Raw genomic sequence first — 15,230 nt, 5'->3', positions numbered from 1 at the left:
AATGAAGTTGTTCGAATCAGTCTGCGACTGTAGGAAAAGGAAGTTCATATCGAGATCTGTGCTGCCTGCAACAGTGTTCTCGGCAAAGAAAAATGGACCATACACACCATAAACTTTTTCTCGTGAAACTGCACAAACCACATTAAAATTTCGTATGCCACAGTCTCTGATTATGATGATTCACCTTTCCATTTAAATGGAATGTTGCCTCATCACTAAATACTAAGCGTGGAGGAAAACTGTCATCCTCCACCTTGCCAAGAATGAAATTACCGACCTCCACACGCTGTAGTTTGTCACCTACACGAAGAGCTTGCAGTAGCTGGATTTTGTATTGTTTCATGTATAAAAGTCGACGCAACACGCGTCAGACGGACATCGGGGGCATGTTGAGCTGTCAAGCTGCATTGCGAACGGATTTATGCGGTCTCCTTATAAAAGTATGGCGGATGCGTTCGACGTCTATGTCAGACACTCGGGGACGGTCCGACGATTTGTCTTTACACAAACAACCTGTTTCTCGAAGTTGTTCATGCCATTGTGTAATGCTCTGTTCTGTAGAAGGATCCAACCATACCTAGTACCAAAGTCTCGGTGAACAGTTATTCCGCACTGCGCAAAACGCAGAACCCAAAACCTTTTCTGTTGTCCCAACACCATGTTTACAAATACTGAAGTGGGCGCACACTGCTGCTACCTAGTGGTAACCATTTCCAACAGTACGTTGTTGGACGATTCTTTTTTAAACGCCCTGTCTTTTATACAAAATTTCATAATAGCAAAAACTTCCAGTGTGTAACCTGTGTTTACTTCCTGACATATACCAGCAGTCGTGTTAAGGATTCTCGCCGCTGGTGAAACATTCCAGTCGTTGGTCTATGCAACAAAAATTGCGTCAAATACAGTACTTATTATAAATAACATCGAGTGCTGCAATAGGGTGTGCCAGATACTTTGGCTTCATTTTTCAAAAAATGAGGGGTTTATGAAGTTGTGATTGCTTAGCAGTTCCTGATTATATATACAAGAAATGGCAATTATATTGTTTTCCTTGGTAAATAACTACTTCAGTTTTGTGATATTTTTACGTTTCACGTACGATTCGCAGCAAACTATTTTCTTTCAAGAATTTCTTTTTTATCATTATTTCTGTCTGTACAAAAGATAAGAAGCTAGTATATGTAAGTACATAAGAATATAGTATAAAATCAGTAAAAACTAGACTACATCAAATTGGGTTACAAGATGAGCATGATCCAATAAGACAAATAAAACAGCAGAACAAACAAGAAGATGAATTAAGAAGAATCAGAAATGAATTTATGGTATCGGTACGAAAAATCAGGGAATAGCTTCAAGCTTTCGACTCAAAAGGCAGCTAAGAAAGACCTATGAGGTTAAATGGAAATAAGAATCGAAATTTTGTGAACGACCCTGACAGGAAGACGGAAGGATACAATCTACCGAGGAAACTGTGGACAACTCTGAATCGTGTCGGAACAAGGAACTGAAGAATTCAGTTGGGGCATTCCTGAGTGTGAACGCGGGTAAAACTAACCAACGGGACCTTTAGCGTATGGCTGTGGCGTATCGCACTGCAGCTTCAGCAGCAATTTTAGCGGCAGTTTTTTCAAGAACAGCTCCGAGCCAGTCGCCCTGTGGCGTGCATTTCACTGATCCCAAACCACCGCCATTTGCGACTTCAGTGGTGTCAAGCGAGAGCTTATTGGAGGACATAATGGAGGTCTGTTGCGTTTTCTCAAGCAAGTTGGTTGCGCCTCGGTGCCAGTGACGGTCGTGTGTTGGTTAGACGGTGGACAGTTGAGGGCCTGCAACCAACGTGTATGCGTGCTAGACACACTTGTCATCCGCCTGGAGTTGGGGTCGGGGTGGGACTTCGTATGACAGCAGGGGCATTCTCGTGGTTATTCCACGTACCCTGGCAGCAAAACTGTACGTCTGGCTGCTGATTCGACCTCTTGTGCTGCGATTCGTGAACAGTACTCCAGCGGGTCTCTTCTATCAGTTTCCGCTGTTGTATGGGACATCATCCGACGACAATTCCAGCGTTATCGATAAACAGCATAAACTGACCCTGTAATGACCGACCAAGTGCAACAGGTATGGAACTCCTTCCCACAAACTGACGTCCGGCACTTGTGCAACACAATGCACGCACGTTTGCATGCTTACATTCAACATTCTGGCGGCAACGCCAGTTATTAATGTACCAGCATTTCACATTTCCAATAGTTTTTCTCGCGCTTACATTAACGTGTGATCTTGCAACGTTAATGTCTTAAGTATGTTACCTAGACAAAGGTATTGCCGAAATTTCATTACTCTACATTTATTATTTCTTGGTGTTGGGATTTTCGTCCATCAGTGCACATTGTGCTAAACATTTAAAGTGATAATTGCTTTGTAAATGCTTTCATTTCGACTGTTCATTATCTGCAAATACGCCTGTTACTATCCCGGCGCGAAAATAAAGTTACGGATTTTTTTGTTTGTTTTCGGGAGCATGTGTGCAACCATGGTACACACAGTAACGTAGGTCGTCATTAGATGCGCCAAAACAAAGAGGCGCAGACATTTCATGAAGTTTACATGGAGAACTGGTGACAGCATGAAAATGGTGCTGCTTAAACTTATTAGGTCCATCTATAACACAGGAGAGATACCGACAGACTTCCAGAAATGTATCATTGTTCCTATACCAAATAAGATAGCAGCTACAAAATGCGAACAGTACCGAACTCTAAGCCTAATATCACATGCATCAAAAATTCTCATAAAAATAGTTCTGGAGAGAATTGAAGAGAAGGTGGAGGATATGCTGAGTGAAAAAATGGTTCAAATGGCTCTGAGCACTATGCGACTTAATTTCTGAGGTCATCAGTCGCCTAGAACTTAGAACTAATTAAATCTAACTAACCGAAGGACATCACCCACATCCATGCCCGAGGAACCTGCGACCGTAGCGGTCGCTCGGCTCCAGACTGCAGCGCCTAGAACCGCACGGCCACTACGGCCGGCATGCTGAGTGAAGATCAGTTTGGTTTCAGAAGGGAATTGGGAAAAAGAGAGGCGATCCTGGCACTGAGACTCGTTATCGAAAAGTAATTACAGAAAAATAAACTTACTTATATTGCTTTTGTAGACATGGAAAAGGCATTTGATAACGTTATCTAGCAACAGATGTTCAGAGTGCTCAGGAAAAGTGGAATAAAGTATAAAGACATCCATGTGATACTCAGTTTCTATAAGAATGAGGTGGCAGTGATTAGGAACTGTCACCATGAACAAGAAGTAAATAGTAGAAAAGGGGTAAGGCAAGGATGTGCTCTCTCTCCTCTTACATTCAATGCTTACATCCAGGAAGCTATAGACCAAGTTGGAGGATCTGCTGAGGTGAGGATCAAAAGTAATGGGCAGAAGATAGACGTGCTACGTTATGCAGATGATATTGCTATAGTCACGGAGACAAAAGAAGACCTAGAGGAAGTTCTGAGAACAATGGAAAAAATCCTATGCAATCAGTATGGAATAAGAATAAACAAGAAAAAGACTGAAGTGATGGTATGCAATATAATAGCAAAATATGAACCTCTGAGAATGAGAATTCGAAGAGAGGAGCTGGAAGTGATAGAGGAATTTACTTACCTGGGAAGCAAAATGACAAAAGATGGTAGAAGCCGGAAAGAAATTGCGACCAAAATACAAAAAGCCAAAATTGCATTTAATCGGAGAAGGAACTTAACTCACCAGCAACAACATCAGTCTGAAAATAAGGAAACTTGTCACGAAAGGTTTCGTTTGGAGTGTGGCCCTATACGGATGTGCAACTTGAACAATTGGAAGAGAAGACGGCTAGAGGCCCTGGAGATGTGGTGCTATAGAAGGATGATGAAGACCAGCTGGAGAGACAAAGTAACAAATGAAGAAGTGCTTAGAAGAATACAGGAAGCCAGATCTCTGTGGAGGCACACCCAAACAAGAAGAGACAAACTTGTAGGGCACATACTACGACACAACAAAAAATGGTTCAAATGGCTCTGAGCACAATGGGACTTATCATCTATGGTCATCAGTCCCCTAGAACTTAGAACTACTTAAACCTAACTAACCTAAGGACATCACACAACACCCAGCCATAACGAGGCAGAGAAAATCCCTGACCCCGCCGGGAAACGAACCCGGGAACCCGGGCGTGGGAAGCGAGAACGCTACCGCACGACCACGAGATGCGGGCTACGACACAACAACATCATTGGAATAATAACAGAAGGAGCTATTGAGGGAAGGAATTGACGGGGGTGACCAAGGATATCATATATACAACAGATCGCCGGCCGGTGTGGCCGTGCGGTTAAAGGCGCTTCAGTCTGGAACCGCGTGACCGCTACGGTCGCAGGTTCGAATCCTGCCTCGGGTATGGATGTGTGTGATGTCCTTAGGTTAGTTAGGTTTAATTAGTTCTAAGTTCTAGGCGACTGATGACCTCAGAAGTTGAGTCGCATAGTGCTCAGAGCCATTTGAACAACAGATCATGGGTGACGTTGGATGTAACACGTACGTGGAAATGAAGAGGAAGGCAGACAGAAGAGAGGAATGGCGCTCTGCTGCAAACCAACCTCAGGGTTGAACACTAAAAGAAGAACATGGAGAGCACCACCTCGCAGGTCTTCCCTAACGGCGAGCTATGGTACTATGGCGCGTGGATATCAATGTATACCAGGGTTGCATATATGTTCACGAGAAAAAAATTACTAACTTTATTTTTTCGGTGAGTTTTCATCCCTTTCGTAAGGCTGTCATGAATGAGTTTTCTGCAAACCACTCACTATCGAATTTTAAAAATGGTACCCACCGGTTAGGAACTCTGTAGACCAAGTGGTAGACGTAGAGGAGTAAAACAAGTGGTTTCTTTTTGTACTTTTTCCTGCCAGGCGGGGAAATTTTCACCTCGGGCTCGTACCGAGATGACGTGAATATGTTGACTGCGTCTTGGGCACACGGCCGGATTCTCAAAACAGGCGCTTTGACGCCGAGGCGCCAGCTTAATTTAAGTGCGCATTCAGACTAGGCGGCCACGTTTACACCGCGTTTCTCCCCCAGCGGGCGCCGAAATAAATAACGGCGGGCGCCGGCGTCGCTGGCCGGCCAGTCGGAATGTCAACTACTGTGGCGGCCGTCTCTGGGGCTGCGGCGCTGCATACGAAACACGACGGCGGCGGCGGCGGCGGCGGCATAGCCCGCCACACGGCAGCACACAAGGCGCGGCGCCGCTGTGCGTGACCGACCTGAGGAGGAAAAGAAAGAAAACAACAACAAGAAAAACAAAATAATGCTGAGACCTGACGCTGCTGGGTCTATAGCACGCGTGGGTACACCTCGCTGCAGCAGTGATATTTCACCTTTACTGCCTCCCTAGCCACTGATTATTGGTCGTGTCTATAGCAGTGGTCTTTCGAACCTCCCCTTTCCTCTATTGATTACTGTTTGATGGAAAAATCTCTTTGTAGTTGTGACAAGTCTCAACGGTACACCTTTGCAGTCCCTTTACAGCCTGAATACTGAATATTCTTTGACTTTGGCAATTTCCAATTTTGTATATCATTATACTACGTTAGTAACTGCTTTAGCAGAAAGAAAACCACCAAAAATAGTTTCTGAACCTTATTTCTGTTTTCTTTTCAAATAAGGGGTTGACAGTCCTGTTAGGTCATACTGTACAGTTGGTACAGTCATATGCTAAAATTGCTTCATGATAAGTGGTACTAATAAAAACAATTTTATTCCGTCATTGACACATATATATACACCTAACAATGAGGATAGTTTGAATGAGGCCTTGATTCTATATTGTAAACAGCACAGTTTTCGCATCTCCCACAACTAACAATGAAATGTGTCCAAGTGCTATAATACTTCGGGTTCGAATTCCATCTCGTGTAAGTAGGCTAGGTTTTTATGTTGGTAACGCCACGTAGTGCTCTGTATGAAAATCGCTGACTGCGCTGTGTGCTGTCTGTGGCTGGTTGGACTCATTGTTTGAATATTCGTTAGTGTAGCGTTGGGCAGTTGGATGTGAACAGCGTGTGGCGTTCGGCAGTTGGAGGTGATGTGCCAGCAGTAGTGGATGTGGCGAGAGAGATGCCAGAGTTTTGAGAGGTTACTCTGAGCGGACGATCTGGACGTGTGTCCGTCAGAAAAAGGAAATTTGTAAGACTGGATGTCATGAACTGGTATATATATATATATATATATATATATATATATATAATGACTTTTGAACACTATTAAGGTAAATACAATACATTGTTTGTTCTCTATCAAAATCTTTCATTTGATAACTATGCCTATCAGTAGTTAATGGCTTCAGTAGTTAGAATCTTTTATTTAGCTGGGAATATTGGCGCTCGCTGTATTGCAGTGGTTCGGGTAATGAAGATTTTTGTGAGGTAAGTGATACATGAAAGGAATAGGTTATTGTTAGTCAGGGCCATTCTTTTGTAGGGATTATTGAAAGTCAGACTGTGTTGCGCAAAAAATAGTGTGTGTCAGTTTAGTGATGATCAGAATAAGGAAAGAGAGAACTGTCTGAGTACGTTCAGTTTTACTCAGGTGTTTGAAAATCAAATAACGTAAGAGTTTTTCCAGCACTGCCATGTTTTACATGCAAAGAGGAAGTTTCACTTAAAGTGAGGATCACTTCTTCCTTCTTCTGTTCTGAGAGGAGTTGGAAGATGTTTCTTGGTATCACTGCTCTCTTGAAATTGAATTTCTTCAGCTTCTAGAGAATAAGTGGAACATGCTGTTGAACTATGACGGATGGTGTGGTGCTATTTTTCCTTTGTTTGGCCCTCAGATTGTTGAGTTCTAATTTATTAAGAACGTATTTAGTTTTTGAATCACTGCTTTGGTTATTTCACGTATCGTCATCAGACGGAAAATCCCTTTGGAGTAAGTCCAATATTTCCACATCTTTCAACTTTCTTGCCATACAAAAACATGAAGCTATACGCCTGACTGGACTTGCAAGTACAGAATGTTTTACACGAAAATTTTGTACAAGTCTTCAATATTTTGTGCTTATAAAAATTGCTAGCATAAATGGACGTACTTTGAAATGAAAAGAAATAGAAAGACCGAATTATCGCACTAAACACTCAACATCAGTCACAGAATGTCCCATTTCCAACTACACGTAACCCCCATCCACGTGCTGACATTGAAATTTGTGAAAGTTCTCCAACGTGTTAACCATGTACCAAACTAAGAATAAAATAAACAGGCAGCCGAACTTCTGTCGGACCTTAAACTATATAGAACATTAAATAGCTCTGTTCCTCATTCAGGGTTAATACCCCATGCCACTTAATTAGATCATGTTAAAATTTCAAACTGGTGCAAATACTGGCAACTAGCTTTAAATGCCCAGAAACAAAAATTGTACACAAAGCAACACGAGGCAAATGTAGTGTCCTCTGACTATAGCATCAACTAGTCATAGTTGAAACCGATAAACTGATGCAAATATTTGGTTGTAACAATCTGTGGAAGTATGAAATGGAATGATCACATAGGCTCAGTTATGGCTGCGAGGTTGTGCTGAGTACAGACAACAGGTGCTTCACAGTGCAGGAGGGAAATGACGCAGCTACTGAAAACCTACTCCAAAGATGAAGTTAAGTATAAGGGACAGAACAACAATTGTTGGGGGTGGGGGGGGGGGGGGGCGAAACGCCTAAATCGCAAGCAGATTCATCTTGAAAGTTTGGCGGTGTATCGACCTAATGCAAAAAAATGGTTCTGAGCACTATGGGACTTAACTTCTGGGTCATCAGTCCCCTAGAACTAAGAACTACTTAAACCTAACTAACCTAAGGATATCACACGCATCCATGCCCGAGGCAATATTCCAACCTGCGACCGTAGCGGTCGCGTGGTTCCAGACTGTAGCGCCTAGAACCGCTCGGCCACTCCGGCCGGCGACCAAATGCAGTGTCACATCTAGCCGCTGTGGAATGGTGCCAACAATTTGACCAAATCTGCGTAGAGGGTGATGCTGATTGGAAAGTCCAGACCTAGCTCAATGAGATTTCGAGCTTTTCGGCAAGCTGTTATAACATCAGGGGGGGAAGGGGGGGACGGGTGAGGAGACAGACACAGAGAGAGACTTTCAAACGATAAGGATGTTCTCACGGTAGTTCTCAAATCGCTCCATGAGCCAGAGCAGATTTTTGCTGTTGAAGAATTGAACGGTTAGTAGAACTTCCCAACCGTTACTTTTGAGAAATAGTGTCATGCATCTGTGTCACTTTGAAGTGTAGTAAAAGTTATTTGGCCTGCAATAACCAAATGTAGCTTACATTCTGAATTCCTCTCATAGGTAAAGAAGTTGGGAGACTTCAGTTGTTTGGTAGGATACTGGGAAAATGCAGTTCGTCTACAAAGAAGATTCCTTACATAGCACTTGTCGGACCGATCCCAGAACATTGCATAAGCGTGTAGGACCTGTAATAAATAGGTCTACCTAAGGATATTGGACGTATGCAAAGATGACCAGCTGGAACAAACAATTACTTACATGTTCGGAGGTATCTCTAGGTGAGGGTTGTGGTGACGCTAGGTGGGAGTGTGAGTGGACCAGGGAACGTCCGACATAGTCCGCAATTTGCGATAAATAATGAATCCGTATGGCACGCTGGCTGACGCCACGGCCTAGTAAGGAGGACATCACGAGTTCGAGTCTTGGTCCGGTACACATTTTCACTGGTTGACGCTGATTCCACATAAAAGTCTTGACGCAGCTGATATCATTAGTTCCTTCACTTTCCTTTCCGTTCACCCCCTCGCTATTCAATTTACAAAAAACAGTTATTTGACCTACGGTACAGTGTCACGGAAGTGCTCAGAACTAGACTGGGACACACTTGAAGAGAGACGCGAACTATTACTAAAGAGTCTACCTACAGAGTTTCAAAAATAAGCTGTAAGTGAGGGATCTAGGAATAACCTCAACCTTGTACTTACCACTTCTGTAGAGACTGTGAAGACAAGATTTGACGAAAGAATTTCATCTCTGGAGCGGAATGAGTCGATCTGAAACTTCCTCGCAGATAGCTACTTTTACAGATGAACTATCCAAGCACGACTCATGACCTATCCTCAAGGCTTTACTTCCGCCAGTGTCTGATCTCCTACCTTTCATACTTCACAGAAGTTCTCCTGCATGTCTCTGTAACATCTTTTCTCCCATGAGTGCTAGTTCCGCAAGCTATGCAGGATACTTGCGAAAAATCTTATATATATTGGTCAGGCAAAAATTCCACATCATGTTGCTGTTGTGGTCTTCAGTCCAGAGACTGGTTTGATGCTACTCTATCCTGCGCAAGCCTCTTCATCTCCGAGTAATTACCGTAACCTGTATCCTTCTGAATTTGCTAACTATATTGATTATACTCGCACACATCCCTCCAATACTAAGCTGGTGATGCCTTCGTGCCTCAGAATGTGTCCTACCGACCGATCCCTTCTTCTAGTCAGGTTGAACAACAAGTTTCTCTTCACCCCAGTTCTTTTTAGTACCTCCTCATTAGTTACGTGATGTACCCATATAATCTTCAGCATTCTTCTGTAGCACCACATTTCAAAAACTTCTATTCTCCGCTTGTCTAAACCGTTTATCGTCCATGTTTCACTTCCATACATGGCTACACTCCAAACAAATACTTTCAGAAAGGATTCCCTGACACCTTCATCTGTACTCGATGTTATCATAATTTCTCTTCTTCAGAAACGCTGTTCTTACCATTTCAGTCTACATTTTATATCCTCACTATTTCGACATTCATCAGTTATTTTGCTTCTCGAACAGCAGAACTCATCTACTACTTTAAGTGTCTCATTTCCTAATCTAATATCCTCAACATTACCTGATTTAATTCGACTGAGGATAATGGAATGTAGTCGAATTCTCCATCGTATTTCCGTAAAATAAGACAAATCCTGTTGGAAACACTCCCAGCGTTAAGTAAAAAGGCAGTAGACTTGGTTGCCGTCTCAGTATTATCATCACTGACTCAGTGCACAGTTGGTCCATAGCACAATGCACGTCTGATCTGTCTTTCAGTATAACCATTCTGACGAAACATGACCTAAAGATGGGCTAACTCAGCGGAAGCCACGGCGTCTGAAATTATGTGGTGCTCCGAACCAAGGTACGAAGTACCATCTGAGCCAGATGGTGACAACTATCGGAGTGCAGATACAAGTCATTGTGGGAATGCTTCCTCTAAATGGCATGTCCCAACGTATCAGCAACTTACCTTCTTACCAACTCATCTAAGAAGGACAGGCAACCACCCTTTTCCACCACCATCGTGAACAAATATTGAATTAAGGTGTTCTAGACGGTAGTCCAGATTCTCACTGCCATGAGACCAAGCAGCAAAAGTGTCACCTACATGTGTAAAATAACATGCAGTTTTCAAAGCCGCTGACTTCAAGGCACCTACCTCAAAGTCTCCCATAAACAAACTGGTAACAAGAGATGACAAAGGGCTTCCCATCGCAACTCCACCTGTCTGCTCATAGTAGTGATCACTGAAGAAAAAGTCAGTGTAAGTCAATACGTGTCGAAATATGTTCGTTAATTCAACTCAAACCTAACCTCAATGAACCGTAACGAATCAGACAGAGGAAGACGAGTGAGCAGGGAGACCTCATGAGAACTTACTGGAATGTCAGAGTCATTCAAACGCATTCCCTTTTATCAACGTAATGAATCCTCCGAGTTCTTAATGTGAAGTTCACGCCGATCTAGTAGAGGATTCAACAAACTAAAAAGGTGTTTTGCTACACGATATGTCGAAGCGCCAGTGTTACTCGCAATCGGCCCAAGAGAAACCCCTTCCTTGTGGACCTTCGGAAGGCCATATAACGTATTGTGAACATAACAGTAGGAATTAAGACTCCTGATAGTCTCCTGCGACAAGGAACTTTCCTTCAGGAGGCCGCTAGTCTTTCTCTAAATAATTTTGAGGGGTCAGCGCCCATCCTGCGATACGCTGTATCAGACAGTAAGCACTGCATCTTATGAACGTAATCCTGCTTGTCCAAAACAGTTGTCCGTTATCAAAATAGCACTAACCTGGTCAACTCGAAGTGAACGTATAGCAGCCCACTCAACTGCTGTTTTAACTTACTTCTCTTGGGCGGATGTGTTCCACTCAGAACACGACATGCCTCCTGAACTTGTCTGCAACATCAGGAGGTAGTCTAAAACAGACTGTTGAACCAAATTAATAAAATCAGCCACAGACACACGCTTGGGCGTCGGCGTAACATTTAAGCCTTTCCCTGGCACAGATAAAAAAAAATCGTCAAAATCTTTCTCCGTGAGATTTATCACAGAAAGTCGAGATACAGTATAGTCTCCGCGCCACGAAACGTTCAAACCTCGCCAATGCCGGCAATTTGAAATTTAGAGCCAGACTGCGACCATGAAGCACCGTCCAGCCAACTCCTCCCCTCTTCCCACCCGTCCCACCTAAATCCCAAACAGTTCCTGTCAAGTGACAGGCCAGCGCATTGGTTAATGCGACTAGCGGCAGGAGAACTAATATGATTAACTATCGGCGGTTGTTGACGACTCCACCCGGCTGCATTCCTGTAAGTCATTTGGATGCTGTATACGCCATGGGAAACTCAGGTTTCACAACTTACGTGAAGTATGGAAGGTATGAAATGAGCTACTGGTGGAAGTAGAGTTGCGAGGGCGGGGCCGTGAGTCGTATTTGGACAGCCATGTTGCTGCAGCCCTTGTCCGCGAAAGCAAGAGTCTGTTAGGAGGCAAGGCACACAGCGCGCACTCATCCTTGAGCACCGCAACCAGTGGACAAATGTATCAGAACTACCAACAGAGACGTCCAGTTGTGCACTGGGGTGTTTGATTGTGATCCGTCGATCACTTCGAATGAGACTGTCCGCATATTCCAACACTGTAGGGCTAACAACAGCTGTGTTCGGCCGGCCGGTATTCGGACGATCGGACAGGTTGCAGCGACCTCGCTGCGATGATGACAGACGCCTCGTCCGACGACTCACCGTGCTTTTGTTCACTGCCAGGTCTCCTTAGACATACTGCAGGCACCTATGAATATCTGCGATGCTCTGGTTTTCCACCAAGAGAAACTCAAGGACAGATCTCTGCTTGGAAAGCACTTCCGTTACAGACGCCATTATGAAGGCCGCGTATAGCGTCGCCACGTATCGAAACCTCATGTAAGTGCAGGTTCTCAAGCGGGAATATCCCACCATGTCCAACAACAAATTCCGAAAATTGGCGGAGGAACAAATTTGTTACATTATTTGTTGAACGCCGCTCGTATGTATTTCATCTGGATGTATTCCATCGGAACCGTTGTGCACAGAGCCTGTGATGTAATTCAGACAGGAAGGTAGTCAGCGAAAAGTCGCGATTGATTTCGCACTTCGTCGCAGATCTAGATTTCATCTACAGTGCAGTTATCATCAGTGAGTATGAAGTGAGTCACATAGGCTCATCAGGCTTTTAAATGCATATCTTATTACATGACCTTAGCGTGTACATAGCTTAAGTCAAGCTTTGATTTCCTTCCTGTTTGGGGAGAGCGCATTCGGTTATGGAAAAACGGATATTAGTACAGTCATTGTCACATTTTAATTTCCTGGATATCTTAATGAGTATATATAAAATGAATTGTAACATACTTATTAGCTATGCCTTGCAAATGCATTTATTTATTAACAGTTTTGTAGTTTGAAGTATCACGATAAATGCGAGGAAAAGAAAGCAACAAAGCACACAGAAATTACAGTTACATAGGCATAACAATAATGGCGTGCTCGTAACAGCAAAAAATTCTGGCTTGTCATATGTCCTCTACATTAAAGAAAATATGGCACAACGTGCAGTTTCATTACATAGTGGAAAATAATAATATCGTCTCCGAGGACCGCCTTTTAAGTTATTTTCAAGAGACCGTTAAAGGGCACTATTGAGGTGTGCCATTACCATTGTTCCATAATCTGTCATTTGCTATTGTTAATACAATGGCAGCTAAGACAATGCGCACAAGTCTGTTTACAGCAAGCATTTAAAGAACTTCAAAACTAGGACTTTGAAACGTGGGACGGTTTTACACGTGACAGCTTCAGACCAGGAACTGACTGAATGATCAGTTCAGCAAGACAGAAGGTTTGAGAAAGTTAGAATGCTAATAAAGGCACTAGAACTTTTAAAAGAGAGAGAAATTTATTCATCAGCAATGAGGTAGACCAACTAAACGAAGATTCTAAAAAGCATAAGACAGGAAACTGTTGCCAACTGTTTAAAATACAACTGACCACATTCGTACAGCCATCTTTACAACTCGTAAACCAAAAAACAAACCAGATAGCTCACTCTAAACCGGGAAGCTGTGATAAAATGGAAAAAGTTTTTGAAGATTTACAAAATTATCATGAACCTTGGTCAGTTTATCGTTATTAAAAATTTACTCAAAACGATGTCTCGATGACCACAGATTTCGGAGAAATTAAAGAAATTACATGCTCACCGAAAAACAGAAAGGCAGTCGATGAAGATCGAATTATGGCAAAGTCAGGTAAATCTCTAGCTGATGACGTTATTTTTAAACTTAAAAATATAGTGTATAAATTCTGGAAGACTGAAGATTAACAGAAGACTGGAAAACAGTTGTCATACGTCCTCTGTACAACAAAGAACCTAAAATGACTCAAATAACTGAAGAAACATACCACTCTTACCACTTACGTACACAATTTCATCTAAAGCACATCTCAGTGGTGCAGAACCCCTACTAGATCGACAACTAAGGAAAAGCAGCGTCGATTTCGGTAAAACAGATCACGCACCGAACAGATTTTAAATCTGTAATATATATTGTGCAAATGAGACAACTGAGAAATAAAGGTATAATAGCTACATTTATAGGTTTCAAGAGAGCATATGATTCCACTGACATTAAATCCCTTCACATAAAAGATATCCCAAAATCCAGACAGAAAATCTAATTGTGCTAGCAGTAATAATCAGTTTACACATTTCTTCCCTAATGAGATAATTTATACCAAACGTTAAAAACTGTCCACACTAATTATTCACAAATCAGAACAAAATCAATAGAGTCAGATCATTCAAATACTTAAGTAAACTTGAGCAACAATTAGGGAAACACTCTAGAGATAAGATGAACTTCGCGTTTCAGGACACCTGAAAATACACCAGAAGGAGGTTTTATGGTGGAACACCAAAACTAAATATAATACTGTAGGAAGACCTGAGACTGTGCACTGCGTAAAAATTCTAAAACTAGTGCGGAAGGAAGACTGATTTAGAAGCATACTTGGCGCAAGGACAGCAGAAACAGAATACAACATTCCTTGATTTAAGAAAGATCTCTATTAATACGAAGAGAACATAACACACACAACACGCAACAGAAAAGTGTCGTTCTTAGGACATTTGGCTAATAAGGTGGATGGTGACAGACTGACGAAGCAGATCTTTAGTAAAATTATGAAACTGAAAGGACAACCAGCATTTTTTACATAGTCACGAAATGACATCAAAGAAGCAAACATGAACACAATAGACACACGTAACAGGAATTTATTTAGGAACAAAATTCTGAAAGTGGTCTTCAGGGACGAACAAAAAAGGAAAAGAAAACAGCCTCATAACATCGAGCGGCTCCGGAAGGAGAGATCTGAACTATGAAACGAATGTGGGCGAACAGTAAGAAGAATGATACACAAGAACTGACATATTAATTTACTGTACACTGTAAAAGGGCTATTTGAATAAATAATACAGTTTATACACTGTCTTTTGCGACTATAATAAAAGCCTTGTTTTGACCGTACCCATTTCGTTTTATTTTGAAGCATTTTCAGTGGTTTTTCTTTACAGATATGTTTGCCAAGATCGTAAACGGTTCTCACGTTTTAAATTATGAATATTAAACAGAGTACATTGCAGTTATTATTCACGATTTTTATATTTCTTGCTTCATTTTTCCGCGTTCGATTTTAGTAAACTGCACTGTACTGGCACTGATTGTTTGTTTTCATGTTGTGTTAATACATTTACACCTCATGTACAAAAGATGATCGCATCCCACAGCGTCAAAGTAAAGGACACGAGGAGTAAGTGG

Source organism: Schistocerca serialis, chromosome 5 (genome assembly GCF_023864345.2).
Source record: "Schistocerca serialis cubense isolate TAMUIC-IGC-003099 chromosome 5, iqSchSeri2.2, whole genome shotgun sequence".
In the NCBI taxonomy this organism is placed as follows: domain Eukaryota; kingdom Metazoa; phylum Arthropoda; class Insecta; order Orthoptera; family Acrididae; genus Schistocerca; species Schistocerca serialis.
The sequence above is the reverse complement of the archived record's forward strand: the minus strand, read 5'-3'. Positions refer to the sequence as shown.